Source organism: Myotis yumanensis, unplaced genomic scaffold, assembly GCF_028538775.1.
Source record: "Myotis yumanensis isolate MYYU_CA2020_CCGP unplaced genomic scaffold, mMyoYum1.0.hap1 SCAF_1, whole genome shotgun sequence".
In the NCBI taxonomy this organism is placed as follows: domain Eukaryota; kingdom Metazoa; phylum Chordata; class Mammalia; order Chiroptera; family Vespertilionidae; genus Myotis; species Myotis yumanensis.
The window spans coordinates 195667548-195688896 of NW_027223752.1; the positions used below are offsets into that span (position 1 = coordinate 195667548).

The following is a 21349-nucleotide window of genomic DNA, read 5'->3' on the forward strand; positions in this document are numbered from 1 at the left end:
TTCTACTCTCTCCAGAAATCAATGGAAAAAATATCCTCAGCTGAGGATTAAAAATTTAAATTAAAGGTGGTAACAGGCCCTTATTAAAAGGTGATAACTGAACTCAAGTACTATCTGTTGAAATGTAATAGTTATCAGTATACTAAAGAATAGTGTAACATGCTGAGATCTCACTGGAAATGTTATTATGCATACATAATAAATAAAACATGTATTCTAAAAGTCTCAACATATTGTGCATTCACATATAAGGTGCATATAAGGCAAATAATATAAACTTAACACATGGATATATATATATATATATATATATATATATATGTATAAAACAATGATATTCTGATATGTGTGTTATATCTTCCAAAAATCTTATGAGAATAACATCTGGATTTAATATTCCTAGTACAATATGATCAATAGAATAATGATTTGAATGAGGCAAGCACCAAATTCACAGATGTGAATAAGTACATGAATGACTCCCCTTGCCTTCAATAGGAACACCTTTCCCAACTGAAGCCAGAAAATACTACATGCACCTACTTCTGCATTTTTTCATAATAACTCTGACATATATTCTTTAGAGAAAGCAAAAAACTTACAATTCCTTATAAATCTTTTTAGGTAAACGCCTTTTTAGAAATGTTAAACGTGTTATTCATTTGGGGAAGCTGGGTACAGATTATGTAAAAACTGTACTATATTTTCACAACTTCCTGTGAGCCTACAATTATTTTGAAATAAAAAATTCGTATTAAGTACTAACTACTCATACTTAATCTCAAAAAAAATAGTAACTATAACTGTTTCTAATTCAGAGGACAGATAAAATACAGCCGTATCTAAATAGAAAGCTTGGGTAATTTTTCCAAAGAACTGTATTACACATCACAAAGCCTAATAACAAAGTTTCATCCCAAGAGTGACTGGATTCCAAACTTCATGACAACAAATTTCACAAGAAATATTTGAAAGGCCTAACAGCAATGACCAAAGCTATTAGTGCACTTTATCAAGTTTAGATGAAGTTGGGTATAATGACTGGGCACCTCAGATTAGTGTGTCCAGATTTTTTAAGTACCTAAATATCATTCCCCCAAGTAAATATTTTCACTATAAAATCTGCTAGCCATGGGGAGGACCACAGAGCTATTCTAACCCAGTTCCTACAGTGAGCATGCAGCCAGTGTAGAGGGAAACCACGGGCAGTGCAGAGCAATAAGCAATGCTAAAGTGACCGAGTAAAGTGCAGAACCCACTGCCTTAAGTTTGTCAGCAAAAACAAGTGAGGGTGCTTGAACTGTATTTTCTCCTGATGTTTTTGGACCACTGTTTTTATTTCATTTCTTAATGTATTTTTCAAGGGAAGTTATCTTATCTCATTCATCTAAATCTCTTAAGACATTTCCAGTCCTCCTCTCTCTTTTCCCTGGCAGAGTTGCTCAACTCATAGTTGCAAACGTGTGATCTGTGTGTTTCTGCTTAACCTGTTAACACTCAGCCGTTTTCTGAAGGTGATAGTAATCAGTACTTCGGCAATCTCTGACCATGAGGCCACGCTGCTAACATCATGAGTGCTCATCTCACATTCCTGAGGATGCAGTCTCCAGAGGCCAAAGGAATGGAGGAATTCTTGAAGCAGTTCCACAGTGAGGTCTCACCACAGCTGCAGTCAATGTGCACCCCGCCAGGGGAGGGTTTCAGGAGTGCAGCCATCCACACTCACAGGCACTCACACTTTCGGTCTGACTGATAATCTCACAGAGTCCTCACTCAGGACAAACATGTCTCACCACCTAACAGTTTCAGGACTTCATTTACGATCATTCCGGAATAGAAGATACAAAAACCTGGCCTGATGTAAAGACATGAGGAATATCCGCACCCAGTCATACAGACAGAAGGCCATGCTGAAGAGCACAAGAAATGAAAAAGCTAATCCCTTTCCCTTGGGATACTGGTTTAGATATTCCCATTGTCATGATCCTAGTCTTTAAATAGTTGTCCTTCCCTAATCCATAGTGGCAATTTTTAAAGACTTTCATGTGCGGAGAGGACACCAAAGGGAGGAGCCTTGCTTTCAGGGTTTAACACACCAATAACCAGCCAAGCCTGGATGCTTTGGTTTTAAAACACCCGGTTTACAGTAACTGCTCACGGGAATGAAATCCCCCAGAACAGAAGATGAGGTTTTCTAAAATTCACCATTTTTCAAACAGTTTAACAAGGCTCGCCATCATCACCCTTTAGTTTATTTTCAATTTTCCACAGCATTATGTGTATAACAGAAAACAAAATTATTGGTGAATCCATTGTCCACGAAAACACCCCTAAAAGAGCCACATTGGGGTCTAGCACATAGGAAGGATGCTACCTCAGAAGCAAATGCCCTCAAAAAATGTAGATTGACTTACGTTATTCTGAAGTAAAATTGTACATGCTCAGTACAAAACAGTTATGGTAATCATGAGAGCCAGCCAACCAAGACAAGACTACCACCAGCTCTCAAAGAAATTCAAATATAAGAAAACAGGAAAATAAAATCAGTCTTTGGGTCAGAAAGTCTAATTAGATTTCCACATCGAAATCTAAGTTCCTCCTGCTGCAAGCTGATTTTGCAAATAGATACCTACTAATTATCATGTCATTCTCCAAAATAGAAATCATACAAATGTTCATTGTATTTAATTTAAAAATAAGTAGATGGCCCTAACCTCTTCTCGGATGAAGAAAAATGAGGGTGACAAAGTCATACCAACAGCTGGGAACCAAACCTTTCAAGGATGAAGAATTTTCACCCAGGCACTCTCCCTCAGGGAGCACGCCCTAGCCCCTCCCCTCTCTCCACCCCTTCCCCCAGGCCGTCACCTGACCTTCCTCACTGCTAAGCTCAGAGGGCCCTTCCTTTGCCTCTATAACTTGTTTCCTAAGCCCATTTCTTCTACAGATTACTTCTTCTACCTCTGTGATTTTCTAAATAAATGTTCTTTTATTTAAAAAAAAAAAAAAAAAGCATTTTCACACAAACGTTTATAAGGCATATGCTGCAAGTTTGCTTTTGATATTATAATCCGCTCATTTGAGAACCACCTTATCCACACTAAACTGAAAAGACGCTCAACAAGCTCCAGTCTCCAGCTATTATTCATCCTTAAATATTCAATTTTGCATAAAACATGGTTTCCAAGGTATCAGCACTGGAGGGCCCACTGCAATCTTTTAAATCTGGAAGTTTGTTGGCCAGCATTCTAATTATGGAAGCTAAGCATATTCCGTGTGTAAGCTTGTGGGGATCACCCAGGAGGTGAAGAGCACTGTAATCATTTTCAAGGGTTCTCCAGGTCTTCTGTGTGCTACTTGGGGACATAAATTTAATATGTGCTATATAGTGAAATGTGTGTTCTCAAACTGCTGCCTATTAGACTCAATTTTTCAAGCTAATGTTTAATAAACTCTGTTCTCAAGTCAGCTTTACCAAGAAAAAGTAATAGTCCTGAAGAAAAAAATGTAAAACACAGTTTCAATGCCTCAGAGTGACAGATCAAGAAATTTGATTAAATGTGCTTATTCGTTCAGCCAACAATTATTAATATGTCAGGAATACTGTTCTCAGTGCTGGCACAATTTAACACAAGAATAAGGAATGTTGCCCTGGGCAGGTGGCTCAGCTGGTTGGAGTGTGGTCCTGTGCACCAAAAGGTTGTGGGTTCGATTCTGGTCAGGGCACATACCTAGGTTGCAGATTTGATTACCTGTCAGGGCGAGTACAGTACAGGAGGCAACTGATCAATGTTTTCTCTCTCTCTCTCTCTCTCTCTCTCTCTCTCTCTCTCTCTCTCTCTCTCCCTCTCCCTCTCCCTCTCCCTCTCCCTCTCTCTCCCTCAACCCCCAAATCAGTAAAGCATACCCTCAGATGAGGATTAAAAAAAAGTTTTTAAGGATAAGGAATGTTGTAGAATACAACAACTGGCATATGAGTTCTGAACAAAGTTTCATAAATATCACCTCATCTGTCCACATAATACCTCTGTGAATTAGGTTGCACTATCATTTTAATGACCAAAAGAGAGAGAGAGAGAGAGAGAGACACAGACAGACAGACATAGATGATTTTTTAAATTCCCCAAATTAAATAACTAGCAAGTGAGAAAACTGGGTCTCCAACCCATATACTCCAAATCCATATTTCCATTGGTCACTGGGCAATGGCAGGTTACGAAATGCTCTGCTTTGTAAAAAGGAGATAATACCAGCTGTTTGTGAGGATATGGAGTAGATGGAACTCTCATAAGGGCTGGCAGGAGAGTGAATTAGTACCACTGTTGAAGGCACTATCTTCTAAAACTGGCCCAGAAGTTCAACTCACAACAACACACAACCAAAATTCCCACATTTACCAAAAGATGTATCTAATGAAGTTCGCAGTAGCACTATTCATAATAGCATAAAACTGGAAACAACCCAAGTGTCCATCAAGAGCGAAATGGATAAATATATTGTGGCATTCTCATAAAATAGAGTACCATAAAACAATGAGAATAAACACACTGTTCACACAAAACATAAAAGAACATCACAGGCATAAATGAACGAAAGAAGTCAGACACAAGGACATACAACGTGTTCTGGCAGAAAGTTCAATAATAGATGAACAGTCTCAGAAGTCAGGAGAGAAGTTACCTTTGGGAGCAAAGTAATGACCCAGGGGGTAGGAAAGAGGGGCTTCTGGCTGCTGACAATGGTCTACATCTTGGCCTTGGGGCTGGTTACAAGGATGTGTTCACTTAGGTAAGTCACCCCAAGCTGTTAAACTTAAGATTTAATAATGTGTGTATTTTTCTATATACATGTTATACTATCTAATAAAAGAGAAACATGGTAATTAGCCATACCTCCGCTACCCTTCCCATTGGCTAATCAGGGTGATATGCAAATTAACTGCCAGCCAAGATGGCAGCCGGCAGCCAGGCAGCTTGAAGCGAACATGAGGCTTGCTTGCTTCAGTGACGGAGAAAGCCAACGTTCCCCGCCTGCCTCTGCCGGCCTCTGAGCTTGCAGTTTGAAACATTGTTATAAATATAGAAGCTAAACAAAACCCCAGAAACCTGCTTTCAGCCAGCCGGGATCTTAGAGCTGGAGTTGAAACAGTGTTTCGATTATAGAACCCAAACAAACCAGATACCTGCTTTCAGCAGCCGAGGCCTCAGAGCTGGAGCCAAGCCTCAGAGCTAAAGCTGGCCCAGAATTTAAAAAAAAGAAAGAAAAAAAGGAGCGGTTGGGAGCTTCAGTCACCCGCCAGCCTGAAAACAGCCCTCAGCCCCTCACCCAGTCTGGCCAGGCACCCCAGTGGGGACCCCCACCCTGAAGGGGGTGTGACCAGCTGCAAACAGCCATCAGCCCCTCATCCTGGCTGGCCACCCACCCCAGTGGGACCCCCACCCTGATCCAGGACACCCTTCAGGGCAAACCAGCCAGCCCCCACCCATGTACCAGGCCTCTATCCTATATAGTAAAAGGATAATATGACTCCCAGCACCAGGATCAGCGGAGCAGCGAGTTCTCCCAGCACTGGGATCAGCGGAGCCGCGAGGCCTCCTGGCACCGGGATCAGCGTGACAGGGGGAGGCGCCCAAACCCCCTGATCGTCCTGTGGCTCTGTGTGTGACAGGGGGCGGGGCCACAACCTCCCTATCCACCCTGCTCTGTTCGTGACAGGGGAAGGCGCCCCAACCCCCTGATCAGCCCTGCTCTGTGCCTGATAGGGGGAAGCTCCCCAACCCCCTGATCGCCCTGCGGTTCTGTGTGTGATGGGGTGGAGCCGCAACCTCCCCATCAGCCCTGCCCTGAGTGTGACAGGGGGGAGTGCCCCAACCCCCTGATCGGCCCTGCTCTGTGTGTGACAGGGTGCGGCGCCCCAACCCCCTGATCAGCCCTTCTCTGTGTGTGACAGGGTGCGGCGCCCCAACCCCCCCCCCCCCACATGGGCCCTACTCTGTGTGTGACAGGGTAGAGCCATAACCTCCCCATCGGCCCTGCCCTGAGTGTGACAGGGTGCGGCGCCCCAACCCCCTGATCCACCCTGCTCTGTGCGTGACAGGGTACGGAGCCCCAACTCCTCTATCGGCCCTACTCTGTGAGTGACAGGAGGGAGCTACCCAACCCCCTGATGGGCCCTGCTCTGAGCGTGACAGGGGGTGGCGCCACAACCTCCCCATTGACCTTGCCTTGAGTGTGACAGGGGGCGCTGCCCCAACCCCCCTATCGGCCCTACCCTGAGCGTGACTGAGAGTGGCATCGCAACCTACCGATCTGCCCTGTTCTGTGCATGACAGGGGCGGTGCCCCAACTCCCCAATCAGCCCTGCTCTGAGCCCGACCAGGGGCTGCACCTAGGGATTGGGCCTGCCCTCTGCCACCCAGGAGCAGGCCTAAGCCGCAGGTCGTTATCTCCGGAGGGGTCCCAGACTGCGAGAGGGCACAGGCTGGGCTGAGGGCCCCCCCTCCCTCCCCCCCCAGTGCAAAATTTTTGTGCACCGGGCCTCTAGTATTTCAATAAAAACTTTGATAGGAAGGAGAGAAAAAGGAGAAGAAGAAAGGGAAAAGAGCGGAGGGAGAAGGGAATGGAATGAAGTGACGCTCCTAGGAAACACCTAGATAGTGGACCATGGCTGTGCTTGCTTTAATTCTTACCTCTGCTGTTAGCACTTAGTCTCTCTCTTCCCTTACTACCATGCTGTCCTCTGGTACTTTTCAATGTTAGCCATGTGGCTGCCAATACCAGGCCATTTCTATCTTCTAATTTGAGATTTAATGTTTGCTATGGGATTAGAAATCTTATCTGTCATGTTAAAATTGTATGTGAGTTAAGAGTAAACAGATTCTGGCCCAGCTGGTGTGGTTCAGTGGTTAAGCGTAGACCTAAGAACTAGGAGTTCACAGTTTGATTCCTGGTCAGGGCACAGTGCTCGATCCCCTGAAGGGGGTGTGCAGGAGACAGCTGATCAATGATTTTTTCTCATCATTTATGTTTCTCTCTCTCTCTCCTTCTCCTTTCCTCTCTCTGAAATCAATTTTTAAAAAAATTTTTTTTAAGTAAACTGATTCTGAAGGATCACCTTTGAGTAAAATGAATCCTCTTTAATGTATTTTTTTAACCCTCTATTCTGCCTGCTCAGAGGCTTATTTTGCTGGAGAATATGCCAAACATAGGAGTTCTAAACAGAAGTTGGTACTGGGCCCTATCAGTGAATACTAATCTCCAGACCAAAGCTAGAATTGACTAACACGAAATTCCAGATCCCCAAGTTTTTTATTTGCAAATAGTATAAAAGAGAATATCAATCAGTGACAGTAATTACAAAAAAGAAAAGAAATTGCTGACTTCTTATGCAAGATATTATGAACAGCTTTTCTAATTGTGTTACTCATAGAACATTATATCAGTTTTAAAGATACAAGTAATATATTCCTTTCTCATTTTGTAATTTTATTAATTTTGGTTTTAAAAGTCCTCAAAAAGTATGAGTTTTATTTAAAACCTTTTTAAGGCTTCGCATATAATAATTCAAGTTGAACTTAGGATACCCCTTTTTCCACAAAACAATCCACAAAAATTTTTTTTAAAGAGAGAAATATCAGTTGGTGTTTTTTTATTTCCTTTAGCATCCTGATTTCATGTAGCTTCTTTCTGTATTTATTCTTCATGAAAAACAGAAGTTAGGTCTCAAGACCAGACCTGAAATTGGTCCACACCAACTGAACGTTCTTCAGCAGTGAAACACTTCCTGGCATCGCAGGACCTGAGATAAGGTTGAGGCTTAGTAAGTGCTGATGCTAAGCAGAATTACCTACAGGGAAGGTGAACCATAAATTTAGCTTTTATCCACTTCAGTGTCTTCAGCTGGGACTGAAACAACATTCATTCCTTTGAGGACAGTCATTCACTAGTTCAAACAGGTATCACTAGTTCAAAGCAAAAATCTTCATTCTGACTTCCAGTGATAATTTTCCATTTTGTTTAAGAAAAGCATTCGGGCCTAGCCATTTTTGCTCACTGGATTAGAGTGTCAGCTCGTGGACTGAAGGGTCTCAGGTTTGATGCTGGTCAAGGACATGTACCTTGGTTGTAGGCTCGATCCCCCCGCCCAATCAAGGCACCTATGCAAGGCAGCCTTATTGATGTGTGTCTCTCTCTCTCACATCGATGTTTCTCTCTGACTCTCCCCCTCCCTTCCACTCTCTCTAAAAGTCAATGAAAAAATATCCTCAGGTGAGGATTAACAAAAAAAAAGAAAAGCATATGAAGTCTTATGTGTCTGTGTGTCCATGTCTCTTCAATGTGCATAAAACCCCTTACATCTATTTAACGTGCAGGGAAGAAGAATAAGATGAGGTTTCGGCTTATATGAAAACAAGTATAGGTGTGCAATGTTTCACCATTACTATTTCTACCATCATTCTTTTCGAACACATAATTTAATTCAGAGGCTAGTAAGACCTTATCACTGAGGAATAAACTGACAAACTTCATGAAGATTAAAAGTTTTCTCTCCTCTTCGCTATGGCAGGTAAATAAATCCATCACCATCGTGGCTAGCTTCTTTTCTATGCGTCATCGGGATTGCCATTGCACTCCTGAGACTAGAGAAACGTGATAAAAGTCATTGCCACAAAGTCATTACGACAGTCATAAATGCGGCGTTAGGTAAAATAAAGTCAGCCGCCTGTACAAATGAGTTGTGTGTGTGTGTGTGTGTGTGTGTGTGTGTGCGTGTGCGCACACACCCAAGGAAAAAGTGAGTAAAAGGTAGGTTAGGAGATTCCATCCCACTGCTGAAATAATAACCAACGGCATGTTTTCCAAAGACTGTAAAATGGATATAAAATATCATCTTCCTGTGAGAAGGACACCAGCATATTTTCTTTATTTTTTTTTTAATCCTACAGGAGGATACTTTCCCATTGATTTTTAGAGAGAGTGGAAGGGAAGGAGGAGGGAGAGGAAGATGAGAGAGGGGGGGGGAGGAGAGAGAGAGAGATTGGCTGCTTCCCACAGGCACCCTGACCCAGGCCAAATGGAGCCTGCAACTCAGGTAGGTGCCCTTGACCTGGAATCAAACCTGAGACCCTTCAGTCTGTGGGCCGATACTCTAACCACTGAGCAAAACCAGCAAGGGCCGGCATATTTTCTATTTTGAGACACAAACATATCATATGTTTAGTCATTGGGAGAAAGGCAAAACGTATTTGGAATACAACTTAGCCCTGACTTTATATGAAAGAAACATTATTCTTCCCTTTCCTAAAATTACTGCACGAAGCCAAAAATACTCTAAAAGTAGCCACATCTTGTTTTGTGAAGTCTTATTACTTTCCTAGATGCTCCTAAACCATCCATGTGCTACATGACTCCCCCCAAATACATAAATGTCATAAATCACATGTTGGCCTCAGAAATGGCATTAACAGTGAGAAATGAGACAAGTGTTCTGCTTACAAGCTTCTCTGGTCCCATCTAATCATGTCTCCTGATTCCTTCCATCTTAGCCATCGAGGAGAAACTACTTAGAAACTTTCGTCCCCATTAGATTTTTCCTCTTCTCGGTTTGTTCTTTCCACTCCCAGTCTTTTTTTGTTGTTATTAATCCTCACCCAAGGATATTTTTTCCATTTATTTATCTTTTGAGAGAGAGAGAGTAAAAGAGAGGGAGGGGAGGAGAGAGAGGGAGAGACAGAAACATCGATGTGAGAGAGACACATTAATTGGTTGCCTCTGGCACGACGCCTCCAACTGGGGCTGGGGATCAAACCTGCAACCCAGGTACCTGGACTGGGAATAGAACCAGAGACCCTTTGGTGTGCAGAACACCACTCTACCCACTGAGCACACCATCCAGGCTCCACTTCCAGTCTTTTAACATCTATCAACTCCAGTCTTAGATTGCATTCGTGTTATTAAAAATAAATACAAAGAAACTCAAAAAAAAAAAACAAAAAACAAGGAGATGACGTGCATTATTGCCACACTTAAGTAGCAATGAGTTCTCTCAGGGCTCTCTCCCCTGACAACAGTAGCCCTAACCTGCAGCGCCCTCAGAGGCGGCCACGAAACCTGGTTAGCTACATGATTCACCAGCTAGCGTGGATTTCCTTTCCTTGTGTTTTTCTTTGCAAAGCTATGTCCAGACGATCTCTCTTGTTATCAGAACAAGGGATCAAAACCTGAAAATTGTACTTGCCAGAGCTCAATAAAAAATGAAATTACCAGCAGAGCCTGCTGGAAGTTGTCCCAAAGGTTATCTGATTCCTACCACATTTTTTTCTCTAAACATAATTCCTTGTATGCTTTCACACATTGCTGTAAATGTAGCTAATCATTTAAAAGACTAAACTAATAACACTAACATTTAAACATTTAAAGTGGTTTGACTTTGGGTGGTGGGCACGCAGTGCAATATACAGATTTTTATATCATGGAAGTGTATGCACGAAACCTATATGATCCTATTAACCAATGTCACCCCCATAAATTTAATTTTTAAAAGTTATTTTATGTTGGCAAAATGAACTAAAAGAGACACATCGTTATAAACTGAGAGTCCATTCTGACAATCTCACTGGCTAGGGTGCCTTATATATGTTAGTAAGTCTCCAGAATGAACCCCAGCATTAAATGACACCGAAACCTCATTTTGAAAACATTCTCATACAAAATGTTGGGGGTGTCCTGGTTTTCTGTTTTCTCAAAGGTAGATATGCCTGGAACTATCAAAACATCCCATCTTATCCCTCCCTCCCACCCCAACTCTTATAAATGTCCTATGCCTCAACAGTTCATAAGAGTACTCCTTTCCTCTCTCGTTCCATAAATAGGGTGGGGCAAAGGTAGGTTTACAGTTGTTCATATGGAAAATAATACAATAAATGATAAGACAAGAATAAACTCTTATGTTTTGAGTAATCACAACGGTAAACCTACTTTTGCCCCACCCTGTATGTAGGACTTCAGTGTCATCTTATCAGAAACTCTGGGATCAAATCGAAACTATTCATTTTCAAGATTTAATGTAAAGAGATTTAATGGTAAATGTGCTATCACTACATTTAACTTTAAAATGAAAGTAAAAGGTTTTTTTCTCAATTATTAAAGCGATAGTAAAATAAGCAGACATGCTTCCTTTGATTGGAGGTCTACCAATCACCTCAACCTCAGTGCTATGGTAACCACGGAAATTATTTAAATGCTAATGTGACAGATGCAAGGAGGACAATTCTGAGCCAGAAACTTTGTCAAGAAACATCACAGTGTCTACAAGAAGCTACTGAATACTGCTCTAAGAGCTCTGAAGAATCTATTCACATCAAAATGAAAAAACCCTAACGGGCAGTGAACACTTTAACACAGGTAATACCCTAACTCCAAGCCCCAGGTACAGGAAAAAGGGAAGTACCGTACAATGCAGGTCTCTAAGGGAAGGAAGTGCTCCAGGATTTAAGACAATGTGTTTAGTACAGCCCACGAGTAACGATTTCTTCTTAGGAATAACTTTCTCCTGCCCTGAAGTGAAATGGGAAAGAACCGGGACGATAAACCAAAGGTAACTGCTCCTCACTGTCGAGACTGGAAAGAGCTTGCTGCAGGCAATCATGCTGCGCAGCTTAGGCCTCGAGGATGGAGGGGTGGCAAAAACAAAAGTTTTACAAGGAGCTGGAAAATTATGCTTTAGGATGGTAGACCAGAGGTAGAACGGCTTGCTTCATCTTTCACGCCAAGTTCAGGGTTGGGGTGTGTGTGTGTGTGTGTCTGTGTGTGTGTGTGTTCTTTTGTTCTTTAATAACTTCTTCCTTTAATAACTGTTTGCTGCAGTTTGCTGATGTAGTTCTCGGCCCCTGCCTTCCTCGGGTGACTCTTATTAACGGACTGGCAAAGGCTGGGTGAAATGCACTTAAGAAAAAAGAAATCACCTGTCCTTGCCAAGACGCACATGCTGCCTTGCCCAGTACCTGAGCGAGAGCTGCGCTGTCGCCGGCCAAGAGGAATCCCAGTTTAACCTCTGCCTCCCCCTTCCGAGCCCACGGCAAATAGCTGTGCCGCTAGCGGAGGATCTGCCTGACTCACCCCCACTCGCGGCGTGCCAGCGAGAGATGGGGAGGCTCCGTGTCGGAGCCGGCAGGGAAGGGGGAGCCGAGGTCTCGGTGGCACCCACAGCGCCCCAAGCCTCCCTCGCTCGTGGGCTGGGGCAGGTTCCCCCTCCAGCAGGTGCCCCGTCGCGCCGGGACCACCCAGGCTCACGGGAACACACGTGTCACGGCGCCGGCCCAGCCAGCGCGTACGCTGGCCCCACGGTCCCGGCCACCACGCGGGGCTCCGCGAAGGGGGCCCTGCCGAGGGGGAGTGCCGGGACCACGCGAACTCCTCCTCTACCCGCTGAGAAGAAGGGGGGAAAGTACTTTTCTGCGGAAGCAGCTTTCGCACTCCCCCGGCGCCCAGCCCAGGGGATGCCCAGCCCGCAAGTGACCTCTCCCAGCCTCCGGGGAGCGCTCCCGCCCGGCCCCGCCGACCCAGCCGTGCGCTCACCTCCTGGGGTCCGGCTTCCGTCGCTCCTCCAGTTTGGCGGCCGAGTGTGGGGCTGCAGCGGCCACCGCCGCCGCCGCCTTCGCTGCTACCCCGGCCGTAGTCGCCACCGAAGCGCTGCCCGGGGCTGGGGGCCCGCGGGATCCGGGAGGTGCGGGGCCGGGCGCGGCGGGGCCGAGCCGCGGGAAGTTGTCGGCGCGAGGCGCGGAGCGGGCGGGGAGCGAGCCGCCCGCGTCCAAGTAGTCACAACTTTGCCGCCCGGGAGGGTGCGGGCTCCGGGCCGAGGGAGGCGAGAGCCGGGCGAGGGCGCTGGGGCGGGCGCGTCTCCGGAGCCGGCGGGACTGGCACCTGAACCGCCCGCGAGGACGGGGCAGGAGGCGGCGCGGGGGGCAGATGTCTCCCCGGCCCGCGTGGTGCGCGGCGGGCGAGGGCTGGAGAGCGTCTACTCTAGTCCGCCGGGCGCAGCTCCCGCATATCTATGGGGCTCTCCGCCGCTCCTGCCGGGAACTAACACTGCAGCGGCGGTGCGCGGCCGGGCGCCCCTCGGGAGCCAGCCAGGGGACGGGCACTCGGGGAAGGCGGCCGCGGCGGAGGCTGTGCCACGAGCGCGAGCCCGCGATCCATATTTAAAGCCGCGAGCGGCCTCGGCCAGCCCCCTGCCCTGCCCTCGCTCGCGCCCGCCCGGCCGGCCCCCGCCGCTCTGGGCCGCCGCTGGGCGTCAGCAGCCCGGGCATCCGCGGCGACGGGGAGGGGCTTCGGGCCGCACCGCCTCCGCCGGGGGCTCGGGCTCCGCGCGCAGCGCCCGCCTGGAGCTGGCGGGGTCCCTGCTCCCGACCCGGCGCCCTCGCCTCCCTCGGTTCCTGCTCCCTCGCGCCCTGAGCGGGCTGCTAGGTCTAGCTTTCTGGCCAATTCACAAGCGCTCCCCTCTGGGAAGAGCTTAGGAACTCGTGCAGAACTGAAGTTGCTCGCGTTTCCCAGCCCCTAATCACTCTTGACGCTACTTGGTAAAACTTGAGCCGTGTAGGTAGAGGGAGGGCTGCTGGCACACAGTATGGCCTTCGCTCCCCTTTGCAGGTCTGGGATGAGCATGGTTCTCAACCTGCCCTTCGCTTATGTCTCTGATGGCTTCTGTCTCCCTTGAGCAGTTTGGGAAACATCTTTAGCCATCCAAGGGAGTTTCTTGAGCGTACAAAGGGATTATTTACGTTTACTCTGTTCCTCAGGCTAATTAAGGAGGCTTAAGCGCCCTTTGTCAAGCAAATAATACTAATAATATATCAATGACCCAGCCTGATTACCATCAGTTAAGTAAACCATTAAACCCTATGAACAGACTGTCAACGCGGGCACCACTGGTAGAGAGTAGCCATTTAATGGATTTGAACCGCATGGCATATATGTAGTGCAGAAGTCAATGACCAAATAGGACTTTCAACAGTACCCACCAAAACACATACTACCTGTTCCTGGTTCCAAATCTTCAGCACTAAGCTATAACTACCAAAAAAAAAAAATCTGAAGGAAAATAATTTGGGGACAGAGGCTTTCTTTCCCGTTTTTAAAACTGGAAGAAATCCATTGTACCTCACTAGTGCTTGAGAAGCAGGTATGAGCTTGTGTCTTTGTAAAATGCTGGCATGTTTAAAATCCTTGGTTAATGCTCAGAAGGCACAGGGAACCACCCGAAGCTGTCCAGTGTCTGAGATTAAAATGTATAAATGTCATGTATCTGGCTGTTCCCTGTTACATCTGGCTAACATGTATGTTCACACATTTTACATGATTCACTGCAGTGATATGAGAAATTCAAAACAGAAGATGTTTTTAAATGTAGCTTTAAAGCTTTTGCCTACACAGTTATGTTTTGTTTTTAGACTAAAATTAACTTTCAGTCCCTGAGCACACAGTTAGCAAGAATCAGCAAACCCCAAAGCAAGCTCGCAGGCAAAAGCTACTTTTGTATTAAGAATTTGCCACTGCTGTTCAGCAGTTTTTCACACTGTGGATTATGTATTTCAACATAGCTGGCAATTTCTCGTTATAATCATGAACCAGCCATGACTGGTCAGCATTGGAGAATGTTTGGGAAAGGAAAAGTCCAAGGAACTTATGCTGTCTGGTACTCTGATGCAAAATATATCAAACTGTTCTTCCCATAAAATAAATAGGTAATCCCTGGAGGCATTTCACTATCAAGATTGGCAAATTTTATCCTGAAAGGGGTATAAAGTTGGTGTGTGGAGTGGTAGGAGGGAGAGAATGAGAGCACTGTGGGGTGACGTTTTATGTGTGCCTTAAATTAATGAGAAAAATCACCATCTTTGGCAAAGAGCCAACAACCACTGTTATCATTCTCATTACTTGATGTTTGCTATCCCACAATTAAAAGAGCATGTTCCATTTTCTTTCCTATTGATTATTGCCCAGTAATTGAGATGCATGTGTTTTGCCTTTGAAAGGTCATTGATTAACTTTTCTTGTTAACTCTGCATGTGGTCCCCTTTGCTAATGTCATTCCTGGTGAGGACAATAAATCCTCAGATCTTTTTTTTACCTATTCTAAAATTTGAGTTATGTCCCTTGATTCTCATGAGCCTAAAGAAAGATTTATTTGTTCTTTTTGCCTAGGGTTCACACGACTTGGTGACAAGATGAATGAACAGAAAAAATTAATGGCATTAGAAAAACAGTGTAAGTAATCTTTACTGATAATGATTTTTTTAGATCAATAACACTGGGCTAAATGACCTTCTAGAACCCACCCACTACTTAGCTTATCAATCAAGTTTCTTTCACATCCAAGGTCCTAATAGGTGCCTAAGGAAAGCAGAAAGATGGGAAGAAAGACCTTTGTTTCAACGACAAGCACCATCTAGTGGCAGCAGGGGACGAAACCTGTCTCCAACAAGAAGAAAGATGAAAGCTTTTGAATAGGCAGTCCAGGCAGTCCTGGTCTTGCATAAACATAGCACTCTTTGATTCTGAAACAGGAAAGTTGTCTGTGGTAAAATAATACTACTAATAAGCACTGTGTTAGTTTTACAAAGTAAGTAGGGAACACATCTGACCGGCAGGTAGGATTACTGCCATGATGAGTTTTCTCAATTTTTTGTGACTTTCTGTAGTCACATCTCTGTATAAAAACCTCTGTAGTTTTGCACTTAAGGGCCTCAGTATTTAAGTTTCCTAATTATATAAAATAAGAAGGGTGATGACTTGTCACCAGAAATTATCTAGAAAGCATTTTGTTCAATAAATAACAGAACCCATATATACAACTATTATACGTGGTTTTTTCCCATTATTATATCTTATTGAAAAAGAAAAAAAGTGAAAGGTATCATTGACAGACTGGTGCAGCCACTGTGGAGAACAGTATGGAGTTTCCTCAAAACATTAAAAATGGAACTCCCATTTGACCCAGTAATCCCACTTCTAGGAATGTATCCCAAGAAATCAGAAACACCCATCAGAAAGGACATATGCACCCCTATGTTCATAGCAGCACAATTTACCATAGCTAAGATTTGGAAACAGCCTAAGTGCCCATCAGCAGATGAGTGGATTAAAAAACTGGTATATCTACACAGTGGAATACTAAGCTGCTGTAAAAAAGAAGGAATTCTTACCATTTGCAACAGCATGGATGGAACTGGAGAGCATTATGCTAAGCAAAATAAGCCAGTCAGAGAAAGATAAATATCACATGATCTCACTCATTTGTGGAACACACTTTGAACAACATGAACTGATGAACAAAAACAGATCCAGAGACAGAGAAGCATTGATCAGACCATCAAACCTCAGAGGGAAGGTAGGGGAGGGTGGGGGTCTGGGGTAGAGGTCAACCAAAGAACTTGTATGCATGCATATAAACCTAACCAATGGATACAGACAGTAGGGAGATGAGAGCATATGCTAGGGGGTGGGAGTGGCTGGGGAGAAGTCAATGGGGGCGGGGGGAGGAGACTTATGTAATACTTTAAACAATAAAGAATTTAAATAAAAAAAGAAAGATATCATGGAATGTTTATCCTGGAGTTATACAAAATTGTAACATTCATACATGTCTCATTTGGTACCTAAACAAAAAGGTGGTAGTAGATATGTTGTATCTCGTTACTAAAAACTTCAAAGAATGATCAGAAATATTAATATCAGCTCCTTTTTAAATATGTGGCTCATTTGGTGGAAGTTTGACTAACATTTTGCTACACAGAATAGAGATTTTTTTTGTGCTGATATTTGTTTTGACTTATAGTTGTTATTAAACAATCTTGCAAAAGAGTGATCATTAAAGTTGCCACTCTATAATTATTTTAGTCAACCACTGCATGATGTAAGAGTAAGGAAAGGACAGAAAAGTTTACTTTTTCTCATCCTGGGACTAGCCTGGGATGAAGCTAAACACATAAATAGGTAAAAAGAGAGACAGAGATCACTTAAAGACCTCATTTTTGTTTCATTTACACTCCAGAAAGTTCATATTCCGCCTGACAAACTCCTGAATAAATTCAACCGACCTAGACTTATAATCCATATTTCCTCCTTCAAATTCCAGGTATAAAAATAACTGAAGCCCCTTTTCATGAGGAGAGAAGAAAGGTGAACACAGTTTTTGCAAGCTGTCAGCATGGCATGAGCTAGGGAAAATAAGTTTATTTAGTTAAACATGGGCCATAAATTGCTTCACAGCTTAAGCTACAAGCTCTCAACCACATCCAACTGTCTTTTAAACACATACCTAAAGTCAAGTGTTAGGAGAGGTTCTGACTCCTAAAAACAGGAGCCTAAAAAAAAAAAAAAAAAAAAAAAAAAAAAAAAAAAAAAAAAAAAAAAAACAGGAGCCTATCTCTGTTCGTGCTGAGGAAGGCAAGTTATTCAACCTTTCCGGGCCTTCATTCCCGCAATAAAATCAAGGGGCTTAAGATAATTATACACACACAAAATAAGAATAATTCTGACAGGACACCGGCATATGTTTCTCTAATGAAATGTGATAGAGAAACATACAGATCTTTCAGACAAGGTATTGACACATTCATTATGAATGCTCTGTTGAATAACCCTAGGCCACAGTTTCAGCCTCTTCCTCCTACAGGAATTCTCCCATGGATCAGCACAGCCCAGGACACAGGCCTCTCTGTTGGAAAAGGAAAAGGAAAAATTAAAGTGAGCTCCAAAGCCACTAAAACCTACACCCCCTGATTCCAAAGATTAGTCTGATTTTAGGTGAGATAGCAGGGAATTGCATCCGTCTTCTCTGCCAGACCTGACTCCCAGGGCCCTCGGTCTCTGCTAATCAATGTGTGTGCGCGCCAGACAGAGTGGTGCTTGTTCCTTTGTGTCCCGCTGGCCTCCCAGCCTCCCTGCGGGATGAATAAGCCCAGATGGCAGGCTGCTCTAAGGTTGCTCTTCCTTGTCTCCTGTGGACTGAGTCACATGGACACACCTGTTCCACTGCGTGGAGACAGGTTTTCTACAGATTAACTGACCACTGAATGGACCAGTGGTTCTCAACCTTCCTAATGCCGCGACCCTCATGTTGTGGTGACCTCCAACCATAAAATTATTTTCATTGCTACTTCATAACTGTAATTTTGCTACTGTTATGAATCGTGATGTAAATATCTGATATGCAGGATGTATTTTCAGGGGTCGCGACCCACAGGTTGAGAACCACTGGACTAGACTATGACCGCCTTCATCCCACTGGTCTGCTCCCCAGACCAGGCCTATCCTGGGGCCCATGGCACCTCAGTCTCCTTGCAAGTGACAAAATAGTTGACGCTCAAGGACCTTATTTCTTCACAGCAGTGCTGAAAGGGTGAAATCTAAATATTAAAAGTTGGCTGCTACCTTGAGGGAGGAAACATTCTAAGCAAATTAGCCCTTTATTGCTTTTGAATTTCCCAATACTAACCAAGATACTCAGTTCTACACAGATCATGAAGCATGATGGAGTCATCCATTCAGTCCACAAATATTTTTAAGAACCTACTTAGTACTGAAAAAATTAAAAATGGAACCCCCATTTTTTCCCAGTGATCCCACTTCTAGGACTATATCCCAAGAAACTAGAAACACCAATCAGAAAGGATATATGCACCCCTATCTATGTTCATAGCAGCACAATTTACCATAGCTAAGATTTGGAAACAGCCTAAGTGCCCATCAGCAGATGAATGGATTAAAAAACTGTGGTACATCTGTATAATGGAATACTACACTGCAGTAAAAAAGAAGGAATTGTTACCATTTTCAGCAGCATGGATGGAACTGGAGAGCATTATGCTAAACTAAATAAGCCAGTCAGAGAAAGATAAATATCACATTATCTCACTCATATGTGGGATATAATGATCAACATAAACTGATGAACAAAAACAGACCCAGAGACAGAGAAGCATTGATCAGACCATCAAACCTCAGAGGGAAGGTAGGGGAGGGTGGGGGTAAGGGAGAAAGATCAACCAAAGGACTTGTATGCCTGCATATAAGCCTAACAAATGGACACAGACACCAGGGAGGGGAGGGCAATGGCGGGGGGGGGGGGCACTCGGGTGACAAGGACACATATGTATACCTTAATCAATAAAGAAAAAAAGAAAAAGAAAAAGAACCTACTTAGTATATGTCAAGGACGCTGTAGATGATGGCTTCCTAAAATAAGCCAAAGTTTCTGCTTCATGGTGCTTACAAGTAAACAAACAGGGTAATTTCCATTTCCTTGGATTGCAAATTGCTATGAAGCAGAAAATGCTCTGAATAGGCTAGCCAACCATTCAGTTTACAGTTCCAGTTTATCCCAGTTATCCCTGTGTGATCATATCAGCACCCCTTTCACTCTCAAAAGAAAATTTTATGAGAAATGATAGTATCACCTTAGCTGTAGAAGAAATAAAACACGGGGAGGGAGGGAGGAAGGAAGAGAGAGAGAGAGAGAGAGAGAGAAAGAGAGAGAGCTATTTTCAAGTGGATTTTAGGAAAGGCCTCTCAGACTTGGTGACCTTTGAGCACAGAGATCTGAATGACAAGATGCAAACTAGGAAGAATCTTAAAGGCAGGTTGAACAAATAGCAGCTGGCACAGTGCCTTTATACATAGTAGGAACCCAATCACTACTAATAGAATAGAATGATTGATTGTGTGCACTCCTTTGGGGACATTAAAAAACAGTGTTACTCAACCAGAATGTATTTCTATTAAAACAGATTCAGTCTCCACAAATTCCTTAAGATATCCTTCTTCTTAAACAATAACTTTTAAATACCTCTATGTATCTATTTGCATGTACATAAAACATCTCCAGAAGGACATGAGCAGCTATCTACCTCCAGGAAGGGAAACTAGGTAATAGTGGGGCAGCATAGGGAGGAAGACTTTTCACTGTGACCTTTTTATAAAAAAAATTTGAGTCATGCAAATAGATTGCTTATTTTTTTACTTAAATTTGAATTAATAGAAATAAATAATATACAGTTATATAAATATACACATAATAGCTCTATGCCTAGAGCTCTTTTTCATGTGAATAATCCTATATAATAAAAGCCTAATGTGCTAAATGTCCAGTCGTCTGGTTGGCTGTTCAACCAATCAAAGTGTAATATGCTAATGATATGCTAAAGCTGCTCAACCACTCACTATGACATATACTGACCATCAAGGGGCAGACACTCTGCTGGGGTTAGCTTGCTGCTGGGGTCAGCCAATCGGGACTGAATGAGACAGGCTAGACACACCCCTGGAGCCCTCCCGTGTCCGTCCCTAGCCCCGATCATGCACCTGTCGGGTCCCTTGGCCTGGCCTGTGCCCTCTCGCAATCCAGGACTCCTGGGGGATGTCAGAGAGCTGGTTTCGGCCCAACGGTGGAACAACCAGTCACTATGACACGCACTGACCACCAGAGGGCAGATACTTAATGTAGGAGCTGCCCCTTGGTGATCAATGCACTCCCACAGAGGGAGCGCCACTCAGCCAGAAGCAGGGCTCATGACTGGCGAGCACAGTGGCCGTGGCAGGAGCCTCTTCCACCTCCATGGCAACGCTAAGCATGTCCTACTGCCAGCTTAGGGGGAGCGGGCCTAAGCCATAAGCCATTAGTGGGACATCCCCCAAGGGCCCCCCGGCTGTGAGAGGGCACAGGCAAGGCTGAGGGACGCCACTCCCCCCACCCAAGTGCACAAATTTCATGCACCAGGCCTCTAGTATTGTTATAATATGTAATTAACAGAAACCCTCTGAAGGACAGTGAGAATAATATCTTTACAAATTACAAATCAGTGGCTACAGCAAAGCCAATGACGTCTGAGCCCTTTCCTAGTTATTGGATGTTGTTTGGTGCTGATAGCATTTGCTCTCTGCCCACCTGGGCTCCATTCAAATCAGTGTCCTAGGACAAAGAGATCTTAAAAAGGATATTGCCACTTTCCTTGCACCTGGGCAAATAAAGACAGTAATATTTTGTAAAATAACATTTTATTGGATATCTTGCTGTATCTATGATTTATAGCTGTTTGATTTTCAAGAATGAAAATCTATTTTTTTCTATTATAAAAGTAATGTAGTTTCATTGGGGGGAAAGTTATGCAATAGAGGTAAATAGGTGAAATGGCAGTGAGAAATACCCTTTTTCAGAGAAGACTGCTTGCCGGAGTCCATTCATTGTCTTCACTAGCTGAGTTTAGACAGAGACCCCCAGTAACCTTTGAAGTCCTAGCAAAGGTCAGAACTGCACCACCCAGTTAATCTAGGAACCACCCAGTTAATTTAG

The 21349-nt window shown here is 44.1% G+C and overlaps 1 protein-coding gene across 1 annotated transcript in view; it reads right to left on the reverse strand.

The window, feature by feature from the left end:
- The window catches only part of SLC4A4 (solute carrier family 4 member 4), a 328200-nt gene extending 315052 nt beyond the window's left edge, over positions 1–13148 (reverse strand). Inside the window, exon 1 of the mRNA XM_070395274.1 lies at positions 12577–13148. The gene's annotated coding sequence lies outside the window, so the exon portion shown is untranslated. The remainder of the gene's footprint in view (positions 1–12576) is intronic.
- Between the last annotated feature and the right edge of the window lie 8201 nt (positions 13149–21349).